The following is a 13,749-nucleotide window of genomic DNA, read 5'->3' as shown; positions in this document are numbered from 1 at the left end:
TACAACACGTCGATAAGTGATTTTTCTCTTTCATCACTTAGCGACCTGTTGTATCGCCTTAATGTGGCCCCATGTCAAGTCCCATTAAAATTCTTATAGTGTAAGAAATAAAAATTTCCTATAATATAGTGGTTTGGTACAAAATGTATGAATTTTGATTTATTCCAAAAATGATTTTTTGATACCTTAAAATAGCTTTGGAAGTTTCCACACTCCAAATTATCAGACTAGGACATGCCCATTAAATGTGCGTTGTAAGTCAATTCCTCCGTTTTTTTCGCATTTTTGTCGTCATACATTGAACGGTCTCATCGACATTGAAAACCTGCATTGTGGTTACTTCTGGCCACATGGTCCTTCAGTCTTTCGAATTATTGACCCCCGATTTTTTCGTCACGGGTTTAAAACTATGAGCAAGAGCGAATATTTTTTTTGGATGGATTTTCAAATTAGCAATCCAGAGAAACTATCGGCTATTATGTGAAGGTCGAAAAAGAATTAACATTTATAATATAGTGGTTTGGTACAAAATGTATGAATTTTGATTTATTCCAAAAATTATTTATTGAGACCTTAAACTAGCTGTTGAAGTTTCCAAACCCCCAATCCTCAAGCTTGCGAAGTTTTCACACTCCAAATTATCAGACTGGGATATGCCCATTAAATGTGCATTGTAAGTCAATTCCTCTAATTTTTCCACAAAATTTTTCCACAAAATAATGCAAAGAGAGATGACAAATTATATACTTATCCATTTTGGATCATACGTCCACATTTTGTGATGCTTTTGGTTCCTAAAAACTTTTAATAAATGAGGTGAGGAATTTTTTTCTCTTCCTTTTCCATGGAGCATAATTTGGCCTTGTCTCAATAACCCTTCCAACCCCACTTTTCAAAGTTCTTGTTGCCCTGGTCTTATAGTTTTAGACTTCAAAACTATATATTTTTCCAATTTTACCCAAACTTCTAGTATTAATTCCTCTATGGTAGGTAGGACCTACTCATCAATTTTGCGACCTAACATGGAAGTTTCATAGAGTTTTAGAATTTCCACATTCACTATTGAGTAAATGTGTATATATGAGGGTACATTGAGTCTATAAGAATTATTAACCACCTTCAACTGGACCATATTACAAAACCTTGACCTTACTTAACCAAGGCACTATATCATTTCTAAGATTTCTTCAACGTCTCATGTACTTGAAAATGGATATGTTTAATCCTTTAAATAATCTTTTATACTTTCATTGCATCTTATAAGATTTCTTCCATCGCTTCTACTTATTGACCATATACAACATCCAAGGGTGATGGTGGAAAATACCCAAAGCAAGTTTTAAAAGGGAATTTATCGATAGAAGTGTAGACCACTATGTTATAAAAATGTTGAATATAAATCAAATTTTCATTCTAGGGCTTTGAATGCTTCTAATTATAGCATCTCAAAAGTTGAACCAATGTCTTGTTTCCTACTTTTCTCAATCTATATGTCTGTGGTTGGAAACATATATTTCTCTTCAACTTTTTTTCCATATTATCCCAAAGTGCAGTCTAAATGGCACTAAAAGCATGAGATGATTCTCCTTGGTAACTCAAAGTGCACCCAAACCTTTTCAAAAAATATTTTTGTTCTTGTTTTTCTATGGCCTTTTTTCAATACATAGGAATGCACAAATTTTTGAGCCTATCATCTACCAAAAATAGATATTCATGTCCTTTCTTGGTTGTTGGCAAACCACCCACACAATCCATGGATATTTTATCCCAAGGTCTAATGGATATAGGTAAGGGATCTTATCAACCTTCACCTATGTTACTAGGTTTGTGGATGCAACAAGGTATCCATCCTCTAATAAATAAAGTTACATTTTCTTGCATTTTGGGCCAATATACATACCTATGTAAGTTGAAAATTGTCTTCCCAACACCAAGGTGTCCTACATCCTTGGAGATGTAATATTCTTTGATAAGATATAATCTTCAGTCGTCGAGAACACAAAGCTTTTCTAGCTTGTAGAACAACCCATTTAGGAAATAGTTTTTAACCTTAATATGACTTTATTTTATGTGAATTTGGCCATTTTTGCTTTAAAACATCTCATTAAATTCCTCATATTCATTGGCTTATGTCTCTTTGTATGGATCATGGGTAAAAGGCTCCATGTACATAAGAGTTCCGAAAGCTATAGTCTTTCATGTGGGTATTCTTGAAAGCATATTTGACAACTTATTATTTCTTCCCTTCTTATATTTGATGACTAGATGAAACTACTATGAAAACCCCATCCACTTGTAGTGTATAGTTTATTGAAGCTTACTTTGGGCTTGCTATAATGGTTGATCATTAGTGTGGATAATGGTTTCTTTGCTTATCAAATAATGTATCAATTTATTATCAATTAGAACAAGGTGATAGAGTTATTTATCATATGTAGGGTAGTTCAATATTCTAATATAAAACATTTCATAATGACACAATACTAGTTTACCTCTTTACATTAAAATAATTCTCATAACATAACAAATTGCATTTGTCTCTTCTTTGAAAGACCTTTGCAAAATAGGAAATGTAAGAATTAGTTCTTGACTAATCTAACGACTAAGCTCATCAAAATATTTCTATTAATTCTTCCTCCATTGAAAACTCATATCACTGCCTATTATGGTATGAAATCAATTAGCTACAACTACAAATGATGTTATAAATGTTTGTTGGTACATTAGTAGGAACTAACCACTTGAATATTGTATGCATCTTTTGGGTTCTATTTTGAGTTCCCCTCCACCATTCACAAACCCCAAATACACCAATCACTACTGAACAAATTTACACATCTTAAAATTAGTTAGTGGCTAATGCTTTTTCAAATTTTATAACACTTATATGATATATATATATATATATATATATGCTCTTCCTTGGTAGAGCTATAAACAAACATATCATCTAAGTACACTATTACAATGAATCTAGAAATGGATATAATATTTCATTCATCAAATACATAAACATAGCCAGTACGTTACATAAAATAAAAGGCTCTACTAGTTATTTATATAGGCCCTTCCTTGTTTTGAAGGAAAGGTTCTAGGTGGCTTCTTATTTAACTCATACTTGGTGGTCTTCCAAATTGAGATCAAACTTGGTGAAATTGGCATGCTACAATTAATATAACAAATCGTTGATTTCAAGTGGGGTGTGTTTGAGGGGGATATTGTTCAAATATCTATACTCAATGCACATTTAACAAGTTCCATCCATAATATGAGGATTGATTACCCATAAGATGAGGCACTTGGTTGAATCCTTGGGTTTCCACCCAATGAAACTGTGGCACATGCATTCATGTGATAGTAAAGAATGCCTCTAATTTCACTAGAGAATGATTAATATCTCCCAAAATCCATTTGTTGAACCTCCCTCCAAATACATATTTCTAATTTAAAAAAAAAAAAAAAAAAAAACTTATTTTTACTAGATATCCCTTATTTTTAACAAATACCCTTTTTCATAACCCCTAATTACATATAAACCTCCCTATACCCCACACCTTCTCTCCTAACAATTCCTCCCCCCCCCTCTTCCCCCAACTCAATACCTACAATGTGTTAACTTTATTTTCCTTAATGTAACCCCTAAAACCCCTTTATAAATTAATGTGATAAGATATTGGTCAATAAGGTGAAGCCCTCGTGGGTTGAATTACTACTTACCACAACATTTGTCGTAAGTGTTTCTTCACTTCTTTTGTTGCTGTGGTTTGATTGTTTTTATAGCCAAAAATTTGGCAAAGGGGAGCCACACAACAATTGGATCTCATGCATTTCCTTCTTAGGTGGTAACGCTTTATGATCCCAAAATATTTCTTTGTATACTTGATTTTTTTTTCAAAATGACATTTATGCTCTTTAGTTCATCCCTACATAGATGGATTTACTTTTGTCAACTTATATCCTAGTTGATTCTCTCTTAAGAAAAAAAATACAAACTTCCTTCTAGAATTGACCAATTTCTACGCTTGGTTGCACTTATAAAAAAATTGACCTTACATTGTTTAGTGACCTTGATCTCTACATCCTTGTAACCATCCTAATGGAATATCCATCATAGTTTATAGATGATATTAGTATTAGGGTGTCCAAAATTATTAAAATAATTTAAACCGAAATGAAAGAAACAAATAAATGAACAAACATACACATAAAGGAATATAAGATGCTACCCTAGAAATACAACATGGAATAAGGTTGGCTAGTAGATGAAGTCTATGTTATGTTCTCTTTTTCTTAGTTACAATGAAAATGCAAAGAAAAAGCCACTCACTATGGAGTTACCATGGGGTTTGAATGGAAACTATAGTCTTTTACCTCCTTTGTTATGGTTTGATATCCCACTGATAGACACTCTACTCAGCTATAAATAATGAAAATACCAAAAGGATGTTCAAACTCCCTTCCTATCCTAACGATTGATTCTTTAATATTGCCCAATAACTATCTAAGTTTAGCATTAGATTTTTTGCATGCATCAACCCTAAATTATTGTTAGGGTTTTGGAGCCTTTAGAATTTTCGTGAAATTCTACACATAATTAGTTCCACATGTGTGAGCAATAAGGGCTATGAAAAACATTTAATCATCTATGGGGTGCATAAACTTGTAGTAGACAAAAGTTTTGTATACAAACCTTGATTGATGTGATTTTCCACATTCACAAAGTTTTTGGTGTGTAGATTAAGGTGCAAAGCTAAGCTTGCAAGGTTTTGACTCCAAAAATATTAGACAATAGAAACAATGTTCAAGCATTTCTAGATTACTCAGATGCGACATTTTGATTATGGATGTTTCAAGCCAACAAGTGTGGCTCATCCTCAAGATAACGATATGAAATCTGATCACACTTTTAGAGATAAATAGGTGAGAGATGCAAGGTTAGAAAGTTGAAGAGACATTAACTTAAATGAACTTTAGGAGGTCAAATACGAGAAATTCAACGATCCATAATAAAACATACAAAAAAAATTAATTTCTTTAAAAGAGTATTAAATGTTAAAAGATAATTATTAAATAAAATAAATTTAATTAAATATTTTTATTTAAAATTATATAATAAAATAAATATATTAATAAAAAGTAAGAGTAAAAAAAAGAATATCAACCGATGTAATAATAAAAATTATTGATATATGTTTAATAATATAAATTAATATACATTATAATTAATAAAAAAACTATTTATAAATGCAATAATAAAATTATTAATATATAAAATCCATGATTGATGGATTGATAGATAGATAAATATATAGAATGAATGAATGAATGCATTTGTAATGTATATTTAATAATACATATTGATATACTATTAATATGTATTATTAATAATACATATAAATATATTATTATAATTAAATAAAAACAAAAATAATAATAATATATGAAATTAATATATTTTATTAATAGAAAATATTTATTTAATAATATATATTATGATCAATAATAAATTAATAATCATAGTTGAAAGAGTTGAGTTCAAGGGGTAGAAGCACATATTGTGTTTTTAGCCATGGCAGGTTCAAATTTTTGGAGATAGTCCCATAATTGTTTTGCTATAAATAATAATAATAATAATAAATCAATAATCATACCAAATTTAAAATCAAAAGAAAATTAGAAAGAAAAGCATAAAAGTAAGGGGAAGATAGGTGTCTTGAGGAAGTCAAACCAGAAGAAACCTGAAGAAAGGGCAGAAATCTAGTTTATGTTAATCCTCCAACTATCATTATGATAAATATTTGTGTTGGCCTAGGATTCTAAATATTTCAATGCAAATATGGTGCTTTTTTTCCTGAGCATGTTCAACCAGAGTAGAGGAACATGATCAACAATGTTTAATGTCAACAATATGTTCTTGAATCATTTGCTTAACATATCAACATGTTTCACCAACATAGGGAGCACCACATGGGCATGGAATTAAATGGACACCTTTCATATTGGAAGGGTCAATAGAATCTTTAACTGACCTCAGGATACCACAAATGGTATTCAACAACTTAAAGATGGAAAATCTTGATTCCTTCTCAAAATGTGAGCAAAACTATCAGTGGTTCCTTGAATATAGGGAAACTGAACTTTATGAATAAGATCCAAAGCCCCTCTTTTGCCTAAGACCTTGTCTGACTTGATAGAAAGCCTTGAGACTGTGACATCTCTTATAACCATTATATACATTACATATATTAATAATTTTATTATTGCATAAATGAACACACACATATATATACATTTATAAATATGTATTCTTCACATATATTATTATTTTAATATTATTAATTTTTTTTATCAATTATAATCATATATTAATTTGTATTCAATAATACATATTAATAATAGGCTACTCTTATTTTATATATATATATATATATATATATATATATTCATCATATATAATATTATAATAATTATGTTGGTCTATATTCATTTTTTTTTTATATTTTATTAATATATTTATTTTTCATATATAGTTTTAATTAAAAAATCTTTAATTAAATTTGAATTTTTATTAATTTATTTTATTTCACTTAATAATGTTTTTTTTAACCTAATAAATCTTCAAGTTCAACATATTACCTAATTGCCTAATTATCTTTTAGTATTTAATACTTTTTTAATATATTTTTTCATTTTTTCTTTTGATCAATATTTTCATTAATTGTTTATTGTTGAATTTCACATATTTGACTTACTAACATTCATGTAACCTAACATCTCTTTTAGTACATCTCTCACTTATTTATGTCTTAGCGCTAAAATTGACTTTACCAAAATGTCTGATATGAATTATCAGAAAATACTTAAACATAATTATTTTTCTCACAAAAACCTCCAATCTAAAAACAATAAGAACTTTTTAAAATCCAAATTAACAAAATAAATTCTACCCATTTCCACAAACCTTATTCTCCTAATTTTTAAACAAAAATATATCTAAATATGAAGTTTATATAACCATCTATTTCAAATATCTTATTTTTTCTTATAACATTGAAATAATATTACTTCATAAATTAATTTTATAAAAACATTAAAATAATGTTGAAACTATGTATCACTTTACAAAAACATTAAATTATATTATTCCATCATTTAACTTTTAGCTTTTAATTATTACAATGAAATTATATTATTCCACCATTTAGCTTCTAGCTTTTAATTATTACATTGAAAAATAATTCTAAATTAATTTTCACATTTTGACTTTTAATTACAACAATTAAATGACAAATAACTTCCCAATTAATTATCACATTTTTATTTTTTATTTTAATATAAAATAAAAAATAACTTCTAAATTAACTATTATATAAAAATTGTATTTTATAGAGTTTGAAATTACATATTATTTTAAATTAAAAATATTGTTTTAGTGGCCACACTTTAACTTTTAATTATAATAATTAAATGACAAATAACTTCCGAATTAATTATCACATTTTTATTTTTTATTTTGATATAAAACCAAAAATAACTTCCAAATTAACTATCGTATTTTATATAGTTTGAAATTACATATTATTTTAGAAATTAAAAATATTATTTTACATTTAAATTTTTTATTATTAAATATTGAAATGATAAATAGTTCTAATTTTTAAGTAATTCCCAGTTTTAAAATTAAATAGTTTAATTTATTTAAGATTTAATTTGAGCATTTTAAATTAAAAAATATTATAAAAAATAAAATTTAAATTGAAAAAAATAAAATAAATTTAATGAAAATTTGGTGATAGCATCCTACATCCTATCCCCAATATTATAATCATCGTAGCTTTGAAAATAGGATAAATTTCTCCTAACTTTAAAAATGGGATAAATTTATGCGTAAACCAGATTCATTCGGATGAATAAACCTGGAACATCAATGCGCGGGGGTGGGGTTCGTAAATCAAGGGACAATTTGATATTCGTAACTACCTGTCACATCGATGCGCTGGTGTGGGGTCCTTAAATTAATTAAAAGAAAAAAATTACATTCGTTATACCTGTCACTTCAATGCGTCCACCAGATTATGCTCCGACCAGATTTGCGAAAGATGGACCGATCAAATATGCATAAATTTATGCTCCGACCAGATTTGCGAAAGATGGACCAGATATGCATACATTTATGGGCCTACCAGATTTTCAAAGGATGGATAAATTTTGGGCTATGTAGGTGGGCGGTTTTCGTTTCACATTATGTTATCAGTTTTCAATTTCCTTTTTTATCATTCAGAGAAAAATTCCAAACAACCCCCGCGATCCGCAGCCTATATAAGACGAAGCAGCTGAGATTCTATGACATGAAGCTCAGAGCATAGCTTTAGAATAAGCAGGTAGAGTGTGGTTGAATTAGCGGAAGTTATGGCTCAGATTTCTAATTCTTTGTCGGTGTCCAGCGAGTTGAACAACAACCAATCATCCATGCTCTCTCATCATCATGGAAATCTGTGGAGTGACGATTTCATACAGTCTCTCAACTCGCCCTATGGGGTATTATGGGAGCTATCTCTCTACTCTCTTTACTGTGTCTTTTTTCTTCTTGTTTTTGTTTGTGTTTGTGGTTGCCAATAATGTATACACGGTAATATTGCAATGCACCGTATTCAGGCACCTGCATATCGTGAGCGCGCTGAAAGGCTTATCGAAGAGCTCAAACATTTACTTTCGGGTTACCTGGAAGATAGCTGCAATGACGATTTAATCAAACGTATTCAGATGGTCGACACAGTTCAATGTCTCGGAATTGATCGACACTTTCAACACGAAATAAATGGTGCTCTGGATTCCCTTTACAGGTTAAGCACTTACAATGAATTGATGGCACACATATAGTTGCGTGCATTTGTATGAATTTGTTGGCAATCTAGTGTAGATTTTGGAATATTTTAGAAATGTGATTCTTTATGTATATATTGACTCTCTGGTTTGCTCATTATGATAGTTGTAGATTTCGGAATATTAGTGAAATTAACTATTAACTTTGCGGTTAAATTTCCATGCAATTGAGCTACGCTAAAATGCCTGGTTCTACGTAGAATAATATCATTTATTATTAACTCGCTGATTAGCAGATGCTGGAACGAAAGAGGCATCGAGCTGGGATCAAGCGATTCCCTCATCAAAGATCTCAACGCTACGGCTTTGGGATTTCGGGCTCTCCGACTGCATCAATATAACGTATCCTCAGGTGGTAGATGCACTTCATTTTTTCTTCTGTAATTAGCTGGGCATAATTTTATGCATCTGGATTATGCATAATAACTTCATTATACCTTGCATTGAATAGGTGTCTTTGAGAATTTCAAGGATGAAAATGGGCACTTCTTTTGCAATTCCACTGGTGAACAAGAAGAAGGAGATAAAAGAGTGAGAAGCATGTTGTCACTATTCCGAGCTTCAAGCGTTTCATTTCCCGGAGAGAAAGTTATGGACGAGGCAAAGGCCTTCACCACAGATTATCTAAACCAGCTTTTAACCGGAGGGGATGTCACTGATGTCGATCAAAGCCTTTTAAGAGAGGTAAGTAATAAACATGAATATAGATTCAGGTAAATATATTTATTTGATGGTAGATTTTAGAAATATTTTTAAATTTTACTTACAAAAAAAGTCAAACAATTGATGTCGATCTATTTCATCAAATTCTAAAATATTATTTTTCAAAATTACAATGGAGATATAGATAAGCTACACTCAGACATCTATCAACAACAAATTGATTTCGTTGTATCGTTATTTTCTATGTAGGTGAAATACGCGTTGGAGTTCCCATGGCATTGCAGCGTGCCAAGATTGGAGGCAAGGAGCTTTATCGAAATATATGGACGAAACGACTCATGGCTCAAGTATTAACTTTCTTAATGATATAAAATTTAAATTAATCTTGAACTTCAATTTGGTATGTGTGCACTAATCTCTTTATTCCGCTTATTGTTAAGGTCAAATATAAACCAAAAAATTTTAGAGTTGGCGAAATTGGATTTTAATATCCTACAATTTACACATCAGAAAGACATTCAGCTTATCTCAAGGTTGTACTTCGACATTCCCATAGATTACGTTATTCAGATATTGATTGAGATTCTTAGAGATGACCTAACTCTACTGTTATTCAGAGATTGAGATTCTTAGACATGACCTAACTCTACACTATGACTATTAGGTGGATGACAGAGTCAGACATCGGGGAGCTGAATTTCTACCGAAAGCGTCACGTGGAACTTTTCTTTTGGGTAGTTACAGGCACGTTCGAGTCGAGTTTTCTCCGAGCAGAATTGCATTCACGAAAATCGGTACAGTGATGACTATTCTAGATGACATCTACGATACTCAGGGAACCTGTGAGGAACTCAAAATCTTTACAGAGGCACTCAAACGGTAAATTTGAATTATAGGGACTCTGTCAAAATTGGCATTTGAATGAGGATTTTCAAATCACGTAACTCGTTATGGAATAGAAATGTGTGTTAACTTTCGCTATGGTATACATATGTTTGTTAAGTTTCGTTTATGTTTGTGTGCTGAGTACGCTCAACGTGTGGTTTGTTTTCAAATAAATAATGTGAAATAGATATCTGCTTTGATTGAAATATTTTAGAAATTGGATTTTATAAATAGATTGAAAATTTTGAAATGTTTTATAAATTGGATTTAAAAAGAGTAAAGTAAAATAGTTTCAACAACCTAAGAGGCTGCTATCTTATTGTTCATCATATTTTCGAAATATTTCAAAATATGCAACAAAGATAACCATATCACAAAAATATAACATCCCCAAATTGAAAGGTTTTCTCTAATTATTATAACAATTACTTATTATATTGCCATTTTCAGATGGGATCTTTCGTCGATAGAATGCCTTCCACAATACATGAGAATTGCATTGAAGTTCTTCTTGAACACATCAAATGAATTGACTGCTGAAGTTGTGAAAAAGCAAGGGCGGGATATGTCAGCATACATACGAAAAAATGCTGTATGTATTGTTTATGAATATAGGAAATATGAATATTTTTCATTGAAATCATTGTTAATATTCTGAAGTCATTGCCTGTTTAGTGGGAGCGATTTGTTGATTCTTCTCTGCAAGATGGGGAATGGATAACCTCTGGACATGTCCCAACGTTTAATGAGTACATAAAGAATGCCAAAGCGACCACAGGCATGTGTGCACTGAATCTGATCCCTCTCCTGTTAATGGATCAACTTTTGCCGGACAACATTCTGGAACAGATATACTCTCCTTCCAAGTTCCACCATCTTGTAGAATTGACGACCAGACTCACCGACGACGCAAGAGATTTCCAGGTATAAAATGTGGTTATCCTTATATCAATTGCAAAGTCTAGCTCAAACAAACACATGCTCACAGAAGCTCTCTCTCATTTGCAAATTTATTTTTCCTCTATGCAGGCTGAGGAACGCAGAGAATTAGCTTCGAGTGTACAATGTTATCTGAAAGACAATCCAGAATCTACAGTAGATGATGCTTTAAATAGTATACTTGACATTGTCTACCTTTCCCTGAAGGAACTGAATCGGGAGTTTGTAAAGCAGGACAGTGTGCCTCTGTGTTGCAAGAAGTTTACCTTCAATTTTGCAAGGGCCATGCAGCTTTTCTTCAAAGACAGGGATGGCTTCTCCATTTCTACCGAGGAGATAAAGGACCAAATATTCAAAGTTCTTATTAACCAAGTGCCCATTTGAATAGCGTTGTCAATATATTATAAACCTGGATAGTTTACAATAAGTCCGCTGGTTTGTGGTGTCCTCGCATATCAGTCTCGTAAGTTGGGTCTGGATCTTAGTAAGTTGGGTCTGGATCTTAATATAGGAGATAAGGTTGTTGAAAGACATTAATTTCAATTACCTTCATTAATGTAGTTGCTGGACTGTTCTTAGATAATTCAGCAAATAGTTTAGGCATAGTTTCTAGAAATAATTGATAAAATGAACAAACTTCTTGAAGAAGCCACTAACCCACCAAATTTCCAGAAATCTCTCCGTTGTATATAAATATTTGTTTACACATCGAATGAATTCAAGCTCAGAGTTGGTTGTGTGTGCATCTCTGTAGCTCCGCTCTCTCTGAGGTTCATTATTTGAGTATATTGCCGTGTTAGTTAGATAGATATAGTGTAGAAGATGCTAAATTCATTATTCTTTATATTCAAGTCACCTATGTAACGAACTTGTTGAACTAGATTGAAACAAATTTGAATAGCTTATTGTTTATTGAAAGGAATATGTTTCTTATTTCATATTAATTTTTTAAACACAAGTTTCCTTAATTGAAATATTTTGATTTGAAATTTATATTCAATTAATTCGATTCATAAATTAAAATTTAAAATTCTTCCAAATGATCTGAAAATGTGCTCCGGAAAAATTGGAATGTTTAGATTCGGCGCTTTACAGCTGTCAATAGAGTTCGTTGCCATGCCAGGACTGATTTTAACTGTGTGATCGAGACCAGCTGAGGTCCGTTGATCCCCTAATTTAGTTGCACACATGTCGCGTCAGTGTAAATGGGCAGTTGTTTACCTCTTCGCTCACCTCTTTTCTGTTTACAGTGATCAGGGGTTAAATTTGACTGGTACCATTACTTATTATGGAATTTTTTTTAATGACTGTTTTACTTTTAAACTGTTTTTCATATGTCTTTTAGTACTCACTTTTAATTTGTCTAACGTTTTTTTTGTTTGCTTAAAATATAATTGAAAATTTATCATTTTTATTATTTTTTAGGGTAATTTTTCATATATACATCCATACATACTTACACATCACTCATAATAAAACTATTTTTCAATATATTTATTTTTTTAGGATCATTTTTCATATATACATCCATACATACTACACCACTCATAATAAAACTATTTTCCATTATTTCTCTTAATTCTTGCTAGTGTGCTATATTAAATAAAATAATATACTAATAGTTTTGGCAATATATTGGTATGGTTCATAAAACTAACATATTGGGCTCATCTTTCACTTCTTACTCTCCTTGTTCCACTTACACAGAACAGGCTTTGCTCCCTCACGAAGAGTTACATGATGCTTATCATCTCCAGCGCTAGCATCAAGATTAAGATCGGTGTTGTTGACAGGTCTTACACAATGGTACCCCTTACCCAATCAACTCTTTGACTGAAAAGCACAACCTCATTCAAATCATCAACATTGTGGTGGTAAGGACCGAAGTGATCTTCACATCAAAAGCATATACATAAAACCCCTATTCATCACCCAAATACCACATATTTTGTTAGGTCCTTAAATCACTTCATAAGCCCCTCTTACTAGCCCCATTGAAATCACTGATCTATATATCACTAAGTCCGACATAAGCCCCTCGTAGTAACCCCATTGAAATCACTATTAATTATATCATAAATCCCTACATAAACCCTTTTCAACAATCCCATTGAAATCACTATTATCTATGTCATAAAGGTTTTCATAAATTCATGATAATAAACCTTATGACAAAACTGACCTTATCCTTCGGTGCACGTCCATGCTTCAATGCTAGCCTATAACTTTGTTTACAAGGGAAAATGCAAGAAATCCATTCATCATCCTTGGCTTTCACATTTCATGAAGTATCCATTGTTGTAAATCAAAAACATATAATCGATCAATCATTTCACATATGTATAACAAGTACTAATATCGATCACAAAACCTTATTTG

The 13,749-nt window shown here is 31.0% G+C and overlaps 1 pseudogene across 1 annotated transcript; it reads left to right on the top strand.

The window, feature by feature from the left end:
• The first annotated feature begins 8,366 nt into the window (after nt 1-8,366).
• Nucleotides 8,367-11,797, top strand: LOC149167307 (delta-selinene-like synthase, chloroplastic; annotated as a pseudogene). The gene is made up of 10 exons (XR_016260549.1): nt 8,367-8,538; nt 8,656-8,843; nt 9,120-9,235; nt 9,335-9,567; nt 9,796-9,893; nt 9,987-10,079; nt 10,211-10,425; nt 10,882-11,023; nt 11,107-11,355; nt 11,461-11,797. The product of XR_016260549.1 is annotated as a delta-selinene-like synthase, chloroplastic (transcript).
• Nucleotides 11,798-13,749: the final 1,952 nt, after the last annotated feature.

This window comes from Pinus tabuliformis, chromosome 5_1 (assembly GCF_031772625.1).
Source record: "Pinus tabuliformis cultivar Carrire ecotype Pingquan chromosome 5_1, CPIR1, whole genome shotgun sequence".
NCBI classification, from domain to species: domain Eukaryota; kingdom Viridiplantae; phylum Streptophyta; class Pinopsida; order Pinales; family Pinaceae; genus Pinus; species Pinus tabuliformis.
The sequence above is the reverse complement of the archived record's forward strand: the minus strand, read 5'-3'. Positions and strand labels throughout refer to the sequence as shown.